This window comes from Aquila chrysaetos, chromosome 6, assembly GCF_900496995.4.
Source record: "Aquila chrysaetos chrysaetos chromosome 6, bAquChr1.4, whole genome shotgun sequence".
Taxonomy (NCBI): domain Eukaryota; kingdom Metazoa; phylum Chordata; class Aves; order Accipitriformes; family Accipitridae; genus Aquila; species Aquila chrysaetos.
This window is the reverse complement of record NC_044009.1, coordinates 10793395-10808134: the sequence shown is the minus strand read 5'-3', so window position 1 is coordinate 10808134 and position 14740 is coordinate 10793395. Positions and strand designations below refer to the sequence as shown.

Genomic DNA, 14740 nt, shown 5'->3' with positions numbered 1-14740 from the left:
ATGCAAAGCAGAGGCTGTGCTGACAGAGACTCACAAGTGTCCCTTGGAACTCACTGAATTTGGAAGCTCCCACCAAAATGGGAAGGCAAAGCGCCAACCACAAAGCAAACCTGGCAGAATGAAAAATCCCTCTTCTCCCTCCTCCCAGGAGATGAAAACCGGCCCTTTAAGGGGATGTGTTTGCACCGTACAGGGATCCAGTAAAGAAGTGACAAAGACAGACAAACAAATTTAAAAAAAAGGAAACAGAGTCAGTTTATTTCCCATTGAACACCGAAGCTTGGGTGTGTTACTGCTTTGGGGTGCAGCACAGTTCTGCAGCATCCTCATGCTGCACCCCTGGGTCAGCCCTGGAGATGGGACCTGTGCCTGTGCATCGGCACTTCTTCCAGTGAGGTCTCCATCACGAAACAGGAGATGCAGCTCCAGACCCTAACCCTGCAACACATCCTTCTTGTTCAAGCTCCTTAAGTGTGAGTAGGAGGCAAAACTTGCTTTTCCCAAAACAGGCTCCTTCCTTCCCGCAGGGATCCTCTGATGGCAAGACCTATTTGGCACTCCCATGTCTCCTCCCGGACGGGACAAGGCCTGGCGAGCACAGCCAGGACCAGCCTGTCTCCTGGAAGGGGCAGAGACCAGAACGGGCAAAAGACAGGCAGACTGGGGAGCCAGCAAGTGAGCATCCCAGCTGGTGAGAGAAAGGATGGGTGCTCTCATGTGGAGCCCACAGCCCACACTGAAAAGCTCCACATCCCTCTCCCCACACCATTTCTAATGCAGAAGGGCTGCTTCTGAAGCAGCAGACACACAGAGTTTCATTCAAAATCTCTCTGTGTAATTACAGATCCATGGTTTCTTCTGGGCTTCCACTTATTTAATCATCCTTTCTCATCTGCATTTAATACCCTGAGCAGAGGGCAAAAACACAGCCTTTACATCCAGAAGGACAAGAGTTCCCTGCAACAGCTGCTATATTTAACAAAAAATACACTGGGTTGTCACGGCAACCCTGGTTTCTAAAAATAGAAATGCCATATACAGCACAGTCGAGAGCACAGGCAGCGCTAACGGAAGCTGCTTTAATAGAGTGCTGGGAGATGGAAGTAAACTTTTATTCTTCGTGGGAATTGGTATCAAGCAAATCATGCAAAATCACACAATCCTTTACTAATTAAAATGTTGATTCAGTGCAAAGGATCCCCATTTCCTTTGGCTCAAATATTGATCCGTGCTCTCTAGTGCCTCGGCTAAAGTGTGCTTCGGGGAGGGGGCTGAAGCAAGCTGGACTGGCCGAGCAGCGATGAAGCTGGCATGCTGGCGCTGGATGTGGTCGCTTTTCCTCCTGGCACTGACATGCCTAGGCCCAGCGTGGCCAAGCAACCGGGGCTTCGGCATCAGTGCAGGTTCTGGCTGCCCACAATGTTGGGCAGGTTGTCAGGTCACCCCCAGCCAGCAGATCTGTTTGGGTAAGGCTGTTTTGGTAACCTCAGTGCTTACAGCTGGTGCTCAGAGGAGCATCTGGTCCTGCCTTGCTTGCTTTAAATGACCTACAGAGCAGGTATCAGAGCCATGCCCAAGATATACGGGTTTCCAAATGGCCTTTTCCCCCTCCACTGACAAAACCAGGTCTCCGGGCATTAAGTCAGGCTCCCCCCAGGGGAGCCTTCTCCTTTCTTGCTGAAATACAGACCCCAGCAGCACGGCGTTGTTAGCAAAACATGCAACAAGCACCCTACAGCATGAGCCAGCTGAGCATCTTCTGAAATCTGATTAGCAAGGCTGAGTAGTCACAGCCTGCTTATGAACAGCAGTTGCTTCCCATTGCAGTTTAAGTCTCCAGTCATCTCACTAATTCTCCTTGACATTTCTTGCTCCAAGTGGAAGGCACACGTTGCCAGATGGCAACCCCCCAGCGTGGTTTCCAAGCCCCGCTTCCCCGGATGAGAGGATCAGCTGCACGCTTGCTGCAGAGTCCCCTGTTTTAGCTCTCCCCATGCAGCACTGGCTCCTAGGAATCCTTGAGCATTGCTGTTGAGTGCTGTGTGATTTCTGGATGATGCACAGCTCTGCTTGACTTCTGCACCATTCTTTAAAGGAAGGCGTTGGATAGCGAGGAAGGGCTCTTGAAGAGGAAAATACTTCATGTTGTTGTAGCAGTATGTGTGAATGTTCATTTTTTTTGCCCCTTAAGAAAAAACAGATTGACAGTTCTGATGGAAACCTAAGTCAATCCAGTGCAATATTTTCCCTATTTCATGGCTGATAGCAGCAGCCTTGGAGGAAACAAGAAATCCTGTGTTGTGCATTTGTGGTATTACCTACAGTGGTTTGCAGCAGTGCCAGCACTTACCCAGCACTTAGTGTCTGCCTCAGTTTTCTGCTGCTTTTGTGTTTCATAGGTTCTTCCCATTGCCTGTAATATTTGGAGTTTTCTCAGTACCTTTCAAAGTAGGATCTTGAAATGGACACATTTAGGCATCTGTATAGAAAAAGGAGGCTTAAGGTACTTTGTGATCTCCATGGACAAATTTGCCTGTCCAAGGACCAGAGGACTCATATGTTCTGAAACCAAGAAATAATTTTACTGCAGGTTGAAATAGCATTGAAGGTGATGTCACCTGGCTTAAAACCTGGGTTACTCTATAGCCCAAACCCTGAGCTGCTAGCTGCAGACACTCAAGGCAGCTCATGGTGCCTAGCAAGTATGCATCCACCAATCTCATACTTTTACAAGTGCAGATGTGGCTGTTGTTTCTAGAAGTGTAGTTTGTCGTACAGGGTTTAAGTGACTGGAGCATGTCACATGCACAGATGAAGCCTGCAGCTGAACCCCAGGGACAGGTAGTCCTTGATAGGACGCGGTAGAACAATCCTGATGGACTTCAGACCTTCTGAGCCTGCCCTTCAGACCTTGTGGCTGAAGATAATTGCTTTCCCTGAGAAAATGCAGCATGATTAAACACTCATCAGAAGCATCACTTGCCTCGTTGGACAGCTTGCCAATGCCATGTCAAGCCCACAGGCCCTCTCTGTGGGCTTACATGCCGATTCATCGTGTAAAACTAAAGCCCTTCTCTGTGCACACTTGAGTACCAGACCTTGCCAAATGCATGAATCCACCTTCCCCACTGCTCATGCAGGAAGACCAAGGGGGTGAATACTGGCAAGCAGCAGGGGCTCTCTTGACTCATTGCATCTCACACCCATGGTGGACACATCAACATTGCCTCCCCTTTGGCTTGTGGTAAGGGAACACCTCTCCCTTCCATCAGCTGTGTCTCTGCCTCTGGGTTTGCTAAATACACTCACATGACACAAGCAATGCAACAACCCATTCTGTGACCCAAAACTGGACAAGATGAAAACCTTTATGTGGGTCATTAAACTGATAAGTGCCCAGAGTGTGTTACTGTGTGATAAATATCACTCTTCCCATACATACTCACCAAGTCAGGGTTGCAGGCATATCCAGCTCGCAGAGGCTGGCCCTGCCACAGTGCTGTGGCTGCCGAGAACCTGGCCGGAGGGTGCTGCAGCAGGAAAGAGTGTGAGAGCATCAGCGCAGGCTTGGCGGGGGGCCTCGCTCAAGGACTTCAGGTTTTGTTTACTTCATCCCGCTTTATCCTGACCCAGTTCCTGGCCAATCCCAACTTGCCGTGAGCTCACTGCAAAGGGTATATAAATAATGGATGTTTCTTCAGCTCCCTCCACCACCTGTGCTGTCCCACTACAATCTTTACTCAGCATCTTTCTGCAGCCTCCCTGGGTCTCTGGAAGCAGAGCACACTTGCCCTCCTGTATTTTACCTCAGGTCTGGCCCACTTTTACACCTGCCCTGCATCCCTTCCCCCTGCAGTGCCCAGTATTCAGACGGATGGTGTTTCTTTAGCCTACAGCCACTGAAGGCCACACACCGATGGCTGTATCAGCATCACAGCAGCACCTCCTTGTTACTGACAAGGGCAGTAAATTCATGGCACTTAGTTACAGTGCACCAATAAATCCATACCTTTGTGATGTGTGAAAGGAAGGGCTTTAATGGTGAATATTCTCCAAAACTGGCAAAATGGAAAAGGGTGTGGATGGGATTTAAACTAAATGCCTGTGTGACGGCAGGTGGTCCAGCTCCTCAGTCCAGCACTGAGCTGGACCAAGAGGATAAAGCAGAGGATGCTTGCTGCTTGGAGCCGGAGCTTTTAGAGCAGGGCAGGGAGTTAAGTGCACAGATCCTGTTATTGCTAATGGTGTTTGTGTTTAGAGCTCCCCAGGTGTTGCTTTGGAAACTGCCATGCCCAGGCTGTTAACCCAGTCTCACCTGCTGTTTAGCTTTTGGTACTCAGATGCAAAATTGCATTGTGTTTGGATGTGCGGGGCATGTCGTGAAGTGCTTGCTGCAAGTGCCGCAATTTGCCTCCCATGCTCCTGCCTTTCAGCTGCTTGAAACAAAGAGGAGATTGAGCGACAGCATCTCAGGAAGGGTGGACAAGCAGGCAACAGCCCAACCTGCTCTCCTTGCCCAAATCTCACTTACCTTATGGGAAAGGGGAACCCAGTGGCAGTGCTGAGAGGTCTGACGGGTGGAAATGAGAGCCCCTAAAGAGACTTCAGCTCAACTCCCAACCCTTCATCCCCACTCCAGTGACCCCCTCTGGCAGCCCACCCAAACAACTGGTCACAGCCAGCTCTCAGCACTGGGTACACATAGCACCCCACGAGGCCATAGCAGCAGAATTATTATGGACGAAGCTTAGTTGCTTAAGGTCCTTCAGTGTCCCACCTCCTCAGTGGTCAGTGCACAAATGAGCCATGCCTTCATGCACGAAGTAGGGGGAATTTCTTATGCTAACTTGTGTTAAAGAGAAGAAACGTGGTTCCCCTGCTGCTGGGCACTGCAGCATCCCCTTCTGGGAGCTTTGCCTCCTGGCGTCTTTCTCAAAAGAGATGAACTGAAGATAATAAAAGATTTCATGAGGGCATCCTTCCCTCCCCAGGAGGATTTCCATCACTCAGTGAGGCCAGACCACATGTATATGTGACGGCAACCTTTTGGACGCTGCATGTCCAAGCGATGCTCACAGTCAGGTAGGTGCTTTCTCAAGGAAACGTGGCTTCTGACGGCACTGTCCCAGCCTCGACCTGCTGACATCAGCCACAGGTATGCAATAATAATCCTGCACAAGCCCACAAGGCTTCATCTACACAGACTGATAAAGCATTTTGCCAACACATGGACTGTGTGGCAGTTGTTCTCTGAGAGTCGAATGCAAGAGAGATCATGAAAAGTGCTCAAGATTTACAGGGATGAGGCAGAACAAGCACAATAAGGTGCTTAATTTTGATGTGGATCTGGCCAGATTTACCTCCTATGCTTAGCTGGGACCCCTGGAAGAAACTCTGTTGGCAGCACACTTCCAGCCCCAAAGAGACCAAGGAGACGCATCCCAGCAGGGCCAGGGCACCAGCACATCCAGGCAATGCCTCCAGACAGGAGGTTGACACAGCTCACCCCAGAAAGCTGCATCCCAGGATGTCTACCCATCACAAATCCTCACTATCCTCCTGATCTCATGCCACCAAGCTGGCTCAGGTTTGTGCCCTGTCCTTGCAGACCTCCCTGATGTTACGGCATGTGTCCCTCCACGCCCATGGGCTCGATGCGGTGGGCAGAGCCCTCTCCCTTCTCAGTGCCGTGGTGAGGAATCGAAACAACGGCTCAGCCTCGGTCTGGGATTTCTCGCAGAGCAATGAGTTGTGGCTACTCGCCAGCACTGGCTTACATGCGCAGCATCACTCGAGACACCATGGCTCCCTTGTCCTGCTGCTGGCTACCCGAAAGCAGCTGAGCTCTGCCTGTCTTCCCCTCCAGCATGGTTTGCTGTGTCCCCTCCAGTGCAGCTCCGTAGGCCACCAGCAGCAGAGGCAGGAAACAAATTTTCACTGCCCTCCTGAGGGTCTGTGCTTTGGGCCCCTCACTCTCCTCCTTTTGGCTTTTAGACTCCGGCTTGGGGAAACAGCATGCCCATATCCCCACACACACCAGCACTAAAAAGCCTCTGTAGAGGAACCAGGGATGGTCACGGGCAGCACAGCCTCTGTGCTTGTAATAAATCCGACCTGCTCTGTACTTGCCAACATACCCTGTGTGATGAACATGCCCACTTCTGGCAGGCAAAACCGGAGAAAAATCACAGCAGGACTTGCATTTCATTAGGAGTCTACAGGGAACCCACATTACAAGCCAAAGGACACTCGGGTACATCCAGCCTGCTGGAAATTATATGACCCCTTCAATGACAGGTAGATCTGCAGAGATCCCCAGGATGCTCAACAGAGCTCCTCTATTGAAGGAGCGTCCACTCAGAGATGCAGCATCTTCTGGTACAAATTTGGCCATGTTTCTTATTTCCAGGAGTTACAGCTCAAGAAGGAAAGAACATGATTCATTATCAAGCCTTCTCATTGGCAGGCATGCCCTCTAAAATAACAGCAGATGTTTGCTTCTCCCTGTCCCAATCTGCATTGTGTGCATTTGTATTTCTAAGATGGTTTTTCTTCAAGAGACTTTAACACTTCCTGGGTCAGAAGCAAACAAGAGACACCATGAGCCAAAACTCACTATGTTAGGGGCTTCCTAAGCATCTCAGTGCACAGTTTCAGCACGTAACGTGAGAGAATTTCATGCACTACAGGAGATCAATAAACCTTCAAAACAATGACCAGCTACAGCAAATCCTCTCCAGAGCACCCAGCAAACACAGATCACAGCTCAGCCCACAAAAGGGGCATTGCAGCTTCAGTGTTACACATCAGGTGAATAGCAACCACATGCCAGTTCAGCCACCGAGGACAAAAAAACCACATCAGCCCTAAAATTCAGGTTTTGGGGTCTGGCAGGCTGCAAGGTAGGACCTGCAAAGCTGTAGCATGGTTTCACTATTTCCCTCTGTTCCCTTGTCAGATTATTTCCCATGTAGATCTGCAGGCACACACCTGCCATGTGGCTCCACTGCTGTCCCAAATGCAATGGCAGGAGACAGCACCCTGCACAGGAACTTCGAGAGGGGTCCAGTGGGATGGGAAGCACAAGCTACGAATCCAAAAAAGCACCACGGTGGCCTTGTAGGGGACAAAACCCGCACTTTAGCCAAACAGGGATTTTGATAAAAATCCCTTTTTAAAATGCCTTCTTCAGAGCAGGGCATTTTGCATGTGCAGATTTTCCACTGAGGAATTCCTCATTTTAGCTACGTTTTCATAAGAGAGAAACAAAAGGGGACACTTTTCCAGTCCATACAGGTTGAAGGCTGTATGACCAGACCTGGCCAACAGAGTAGAGCCAAACAAGCACAGAGCTGGGACGATGTATCTCAGTGTAACCGCTCAGTCCAGCCTTTTCTTGAACAAAACCTGATATAACCATCCTGAATTTTGCCTCGGATTTCATTTCTTTGCTCCAAGTTCAGCTGGGTCTATCTCCAGGAGCCAGGAATCAAGTAGCATAGCTATTCCAAAGTAAATTGCTCTACAATTGCTTTTCCATAACAAGACGGTTGTTTTCTTAGGGCAAACCACTTTTATTCTTGAGGAAAGTGTCAGCAGGAGGAATAGCCAGAGAAAACCTGGCTATGCTGCTATTCTGGAGCTATTATCATCAGGTGAAAAAGCCAGTGAGTTTCCCCTCTACAGTGTTTGTGACCAGGCCAAGCTGGCAAACAGGAATGACCCACTCTTTAGCTTTCCCTCAGCTCGGTTGAGGATGTCAGAGTCGGGGTTCCCTATAAATACACACAGCTTGGGCGAGGGTTGTGGGTAGAATGCTCTGTCTCCAAACTGAAAGGGCAGAGAAAACGTGGAGCTGCTCCAGCAAGGGAGAAAACGTCTATAATTAATGTAGTGGGAAAATTACACGTTTATATAGCCCCCCCCAACACAATAGCAGACAGCCATTTCCTGCAGGGCTGTGGACGCTTGCCAGCCCGCAAATAAATCACAAAAACACAAAGCCAACAAGGAGGAAAAGAAAGGGGAATTATCACATAGGATGCAGCAGTCTTTTGTACCAGGAAAATAATCAGCGTCTCCACCAGACATCTATTGTTTATCAATAATATTCTCTAACACTCCCGCCATTTGAGTCTCAACTGGGGAGTGATGTTCAAACTGAATGATAGAGGTCTCCTTGGATTTTGCAAGCTCCAAAGGCACAACAAAGTGGTAGCTTGGGAGATGTACTGACCTGCCCTGAAGGCATTTGTGGGACCAAACCCAAAAAAACACAGTGAACCTGATATTAGATAGACTTTGGCATGGGTGAAAAATGGAATAAAACCAAAGTTCCCCATTTTTCTCCAGGAAGAGGGTGCCTGGTGTACAAGGATGGAGGCACTCAATGGTCTGGCAGCACCTCCAGAGGGACCATGTCCAGTGATGCTGGAGATTAAAAATAAAGGAACAAACAATTTTAGTGAGGACTTGCAGTCCTACTCCCACACATTTTCCTTTCCCTCGTCTTTCCCCATAGAGGTTTAATGGCACAAGGTCCAAAGTCACAGCACATTCGAGTCAATGAGAGCCTCTCCATTGACTTTCAACTGCCTTTGGCTCAACCACTGGGATCACGACACCAGTTTTATGACTTCCCCTGTGGCTTATGAAGTTGGGCTTTATCAGCAACAGGAGACTGGAGGAGAAGGTCCATTAGTGGGTTTCAGAAGGGCAGTTCCTGTTTTCTTCTTAGCCTGGGGCTGTGTTAAATGAATTACGTGTGTGCGCCATACTTTCCAGAATATATTTTGGCTACAGCAACACTGGCAAATGCATGAGCACTCCCGAGTGGTTTTTTTTTTCCTACCTCTGCTCCATGTGCTGTAGGGTGAATGCTGCTGGCCAGATTCCTTGTGGAAACTGTGCTGGGGCACCCTGGGGCTCTGGCTAGAGGGGTCTCATCATGCAGGTCTCTCTGCCTAGCCCTGGTACCTGATCTCAGGGGTCCTTCACAGCACAGCATCAGTCATGGGTTGACTGGCTTCCTCTGAGCTCAGCTGCAGCAGCTGGACCTGCTTTTGTGTGAGATCCGTGAGAGGGTCCCCAAAATGTTTTACTGAAGCAAGCTTTAAGTTGAAGTTCTTTAGGTGGCACCCAAACCCATCCTCTGCTGCTCACATAGAAGCTTCTCCACCACCTCTTTACATGCTAGAGGAACATTCAAGTGTGATCTCTTGGGCTGAGGTTGGTTTATCTCACTGAGCACCTTTATTTCACTGCCTTGCCACCAGACCTCTGTAAGGACCAGAGGTCCCATGACCTGGAACAGCTAAGATGAAATTCCTCCCCCAGTCCAGGCTTGCTGACCCCAAATCCTCACACTTCCTGCTCTTGTCCTCCCACTCCTGGGAGGCAGAGGGGAAACACAGCTGGCACTTAGCAATGTCAGGGGATAGAGCAAAATGCTTCACCACACCTCAGGCACTTAAGCTTTTCCTTTCTTTCCTTGGCCTGCTTTAAAAAAAAAAAAAAAAAAAAAAGAGAAATTGTATATGTTGACACACACACAAAAGTGAAACATTTGTTTAGGAGAAAATCGTGTTTCTCTCGCTGGTTATTGGCTGCCATTCAGGAGGGAGGGAGAACAGCAGCCCTTAATGTCTGCCTGTTCCTCAGTGATTTGTGCTTTTGTGTTTTGAACGACATATGTAATTCTGATAAAGGTATTAGTGTATTTCCTAGACTGAATAATAAATTACTAAATGCAAGGCCCTCTATTTATGCACTTTAACGCTGAGAACTTAAATGCAAAACACTAAAGACATTCAACTCTCAAGATCCCCACAGTAGATCTCTCTACACTGCACAAATGAAGTACCCAAATTGATTTGACTGTATTTATGCAGTGCACATTTCAGGGATGAGGGCAGGGCCTAGGGCAGGAATGGACATTTCCTCGATGTTTCTACAGCACTTTGCTCAAAGCTGTCTCAAGCGCACCCTGCAGCAGTGAGCAGTATCTGAGAGCAGTGGCTCCTCAGTAATATCCTCTGAACTGGGTACATAGCAAGCTCCCTCTTGAGCTCATTATGACTAAGTGGCACACAGGAACCGATAAGCACATTCAGGATAAACACATCTGGAAGCGGCTTGCTAGCTACAAAGAAATGCTTATTAACACACTTTTTTAGGGTAAAAATGGAGCAAAACTAAAATACGGCAAGCACAGTTTAGAGTTTTCATTGAGCAGGGAGGGAAAGCTGTCCTCAAACCAGAGCACTCAAAGCTGCTTTGACTTTTTTCAAACAGCAGACTAAATTTTTTTTTTATTATTTGTGTTTCCATTTTCTTTTAACCAATACTACTCCTATTCTGGCTTTGGCTTATTGAAAACCGTCATTTCTGAACTGGAATGAAGTGATGAGATTTCCACAGCATGAAGCCCCGCCTTGCTCTTTCCCTATGGCTCTGCCTCGCCATCAAGTGGGTTTCAGAGGGGCTTGGCAGGGCACAACTTACTCCAGAGTACACTGGCCCTTGGACCCACCTATGTTATCTTTCTGAAAAGGTCTTGACTGCTGTCCCACTCACTCAACTCATCCAGCAAATGTGCTGGACCACAGCTGGAAGTGGGTGAGCCAATGCTGTGTATTTGGGAGTGCCATCTGCCAGCACCTGCCTGCCGGCAGCCCTCGGCATCCACCCTCGATGGACAGGAGGTGAAGGGGCCAGCATGACCCCCAACCCACAGCTCTGCACCCCTCCTGGACGCAACCTTCCCCCATGGGCATGGGGAACAGCTACCCCGTGTTGACCGTCCTTCAGTCAGAGCTCCTTCTTTCTCCAAAATGAAAGCTAGGCTCACTCCAGCGCAGATATCAGGAGCCGAGGTCCTGGCCAGGGGGCAAGAGGTCATGCCAGCCCCATGGCTGCATCCCTCTCTGGGCTGGGCAGCTCTCTACAGCAGGCATGGGTTGGCCAATGGCTAGCACTGCCGCTCTCCAGGCAGCTATGATGGCACATACCAGACGACACGTTCCCCACCAGTTCTCCCTCCTCCCCAAGCAACAACTGGGGTGTTTTTTTTCCCTCCTCCTTGAATATTCTCTTTCACGTTTTGGCCCAAGCTCATTCTCCTGCTGTTTTTGGAGCTGCTGTCATTTCCTTACCCCTTCCCCCACCCAAGGAGCTCCTGCGGATTCACCATTTCCTCCAGCTGGGAATCCCTATGGATTCACCCTTCCTCCATGTGAGAAGGGAGACTAAAAAAAACCCCAACACTTCAAAACCCCAAACCAAACCCCGTCCCATGACTAAAAGTCTCCAGACAAGTAGCGTGCTGCATTCAACATAACTGCATAAACTCAGTTTAAAGGCTGTGTTTAAAGAAGTAGTAGGATGATCCAGAGTCAGAAAGTGCTTGGTAATTCAGGCAACAGTTGTCAGAGCCTTCTGCCTTTGTTTAGTGTCAATATATTGAAGGGGAGAATTTTAACAGGGTACAGCTCCAGCAAGATGCAGCACCCTTACATTAGCTGAAAGCTATGTGATCCTAGAGAAATGCAGATGGCACTTGTACACATGGCACCCAGGGCATGAAACTAATGAAAATAATAACCAAGGTGGACCCTGGGCTGGGCAGGTGGAAAGAAGTAGAGGATGGGCACAGAGGAGAAAGCTAGGTTAGTCTGTCTGGAGGGAAGGTGGAACGAGGCGTTTCAAAGAAGGATGGGGTCCGTGAAAGCCAAGGGTTGGCAGAACCCCACAGAATTGGGTAGCAAAAGCAGAAGCCCTTTGTTTGCAAATGCCAGGCCAAGGAGAGGGCAGTAGAAAAACCAACACAGCTGGAAAATCCAATGCTTAGTGCATTGGTCATCAAATGCAGTGCTCCTAAACATGACGGTTACCAAAGGCTCCGGTGCACAGGCCTGGCAGGGCAGGGGATGTGTGACGCTGCTCCTGCCTGAGGCGTAGGCACGGATCAAACCAGCCAGCTGCTGGGTCACGGAGCAGAAAGTGAATGCTGCAGGGCCAAGGGATGCAGGGAGCCTATCCAGGATGTGGGCAGAGTCAGCTGAGCTCTAATAGATTTCCACTGCAAGACCCCTTCACAGAAAGATTGACTGAGAAGCATGTTTGGGTCATGAATGAATAATAAATAAACCAACTTAATAAAATGCAAATGTGAAGCCTGGACACAAGCATAAATTACACTAGGTCTGGGGTGGAGCCTGCTATGAGGAGACCAGCAAAGGCACCCAGAACCTCCTTTCTCCTCGCGAATGTGGCTCGGTCACACTTAGTTGTGGAATCTCAACACCCCACCCATGTCCCAGGTCAAACACAATGGAGGGAGCTGCATTACCCTAGGGACAGGGTGGTCTGGGAGGTTCAAACGTCTGCAAGGATTTCACCCCTCCACCCCAGGCTGAGCCTGCCAAGTTCAGAGCAGTGCTGAGCTGCAGCCACGCGCACCTACAGAGTCACACAAAAAAAGAGCATCTTTTCCCCTTCACTTCTATAAACAGGAAGAAAGAAAACCCTCCAAAAAATTGGTTTAGGCTAATCCTAAAAAAGAAAGTCATATTCTTTAGCTAGATTTCAAAAACAAAGTCTCTGTTTGACCTGCAATGTTTAATTTGACCTAAAATCTTTTGCTTTGCTTTTAGTTTCTTGGATACTTTAAGGAAATGTACCAATTTTAAAATCAAACAATAGTTCAACTTCTGGATTTTTTTTTTTACAGCCCCCTATAATTTGTTTTCTTTGTTTTTTAAGTAACTTTAAGCAGGCACATCATGAACACTTCGGCACAGTGAGTCTAGCTAACCAAAGCCATAGGACATTGTCCAGGCCATGTCCGTGTCACTCTGTGTAGGCAGTGGACCGGAACTGGGAGAGGAAGGGCCGTGCCACAGTGCAAGGTGGAGGGTCTGCCTTTGGCCGCCTTCCCCAGCTAAAACCACAGCTCAGGCTGGAGGCTGCTCCATCCATAGCCCAACAGCTACCCTCCCTGCGGGGCATCACTTGGGGATGCTGGGGCAAAGACCATTCCCTCCAGATGCCCTCACTCACTGAGAAGAGCCTGAGTGTCTCAGCCTGGGGACCTGTGACAGGATCCTGTCTCCTTAGGCCATGCCTGTGTGGCCCGTCTGCTCCATTCGGTTCATAAGATGTTTTCAGATGCCCCAGTCCTCCAAGGAACTTGCTTGCTATCGGATTTAATAGTTGACCAAAACCAGCTCTCACCTTGATCTTCAGCAGCTCTCCCACATCAAGGGGGTTTAAAAGATTCCCTAGAGTAAGGGTCTGACATTGCCCCAGTAACAATCCAGGAGTGTTGGCTGACTGTGAAAAAGAAGATCAAAGCCCTGCAGCAGCAAGTGGCACTAAGACACATTCCATTGAACCCTTGGTTTGAATAGGGGTTCAAGAAGAGTTGAAGAAGAAGAAGAACCCCTGAAGAAGTTCAAGATGTCCCAAAATGGCACATTCTGGGATGACCTGCAGAATGAAATAACAGTCTGCTGCACTCTGGAGTTGCATTTTTTTGATTATAAAATGTTATCAGAGAAAAAGCCCCAGTTTAAGCTATTTCAGAAAGTGTAGTGTTTACTCAGTCAGATGGCTGTTTTTAACAACAGAGCAGCTTTCTTAGTTTTAAGATCTGCCAGGGCCAGGGTAGAAACAACCATTTCCCTTCGTACCAAGTGCCCTTCAGTTGTAAAACAACTGCCTTTAACCTCATTTAAGAACAATAATACCAGTTGCGCTATGTTTTCTTTTGCTTTCCTGGTTTATCCACTTGGGAGTCTGATTATGGCCTCACAAAAGAGTATAAGGCTACTACTAACCTCTAACTGATACAGTAAAAAATAGGTATGGGGTATGTATGGCAAGTAACTTCTCTGCATAGGGCAGCAAGTCCTTTATAAACTTGAAAAACTCTGCTATACCATGCAAATGTCTTTGCTTTTGGCATGACAGAAAGCCAGGATCAAATCAGCAGAAAGCAAGATATACAAGGAGATGCATCCAAACCAGAGATGCTTCACACTGCATCCAGAAAGACAAACAACCCAACTTGTTATTTCTCCTTTTGACTGAGCCTTGTTGCTGTCCCCGAGGTGTGTTGTGCTCCATCACACAGCATCCCAGTGACCACGACCAGAAACAGCTGAGTTAAAAGATGTAAAGAGGCAGTTTGGAACTTATAGCAGCTCAAAATGTGAAGCACAAGTGCAGGCTACACTTATACTCATGCTTCACTTGCATGTGGGACATTCAAAAGGCCCCTGGGTACCACCTAGCCATCTGCAAGTGGAGGCTGTGCATCCCCTGCAGGCTCCTTAGAGCAACATACCGGTTCCAGACGAGCTTCTTAAAAAAGAAGCTTTTCACTCAGGGAATCTGCTACCTTATAAAACCTCACTCGCATCTGCTTAGCCCAACCAAAAACATGTTTCTAGCTAGAGGTTCAGCCCAGCTAGGAGAACAAGTAGGATGCATCATTTCACACCTCTCTGCAGGCTCCCCAGGGCTGGCAGTGGAAATTTCAATTCACATGTGATACGATTTTTTCTTGTTAACTGCTCCAAAGCTCTGAGAAAGCACTGGCCTCACCCTGCCATCACAAGCACTAACTGTGTCCTTGTCCATAATGGTGCACAGAAATAAAAACTGCTGATTTTCTTTTCCTTCTTCAATTATGTTGTCCTCAGTCCAGTCCCTCTGAACTCCAGGGACTTCTCTCCAA

The 14740-nt window shown here is 48.4% G+C and overlaps 1 long non-coding RNA gene across 1 annotated transcript; it reads right to left on the bottom strand.

Moving 5' to 3' along the window:
* Nucleotides 1-230: 230 nt before the first annotated feature.
* LOC121233371 lies at nt 231-7108 on the bottom strand. The gene is made up of 3 exons (XR_005932590.1): nt 4316-7108; nt 3447-3665; nt 231-2936 (listed from the first exon to the last, which is right to left on the bottom strand). It is a non-coding gene; the product is annotated as an uncharacterized LOC121233371 (long non-coding RNA).
* Between the last annotated feature and the right edge of the window lie 7632 nt (nt 7109-14740).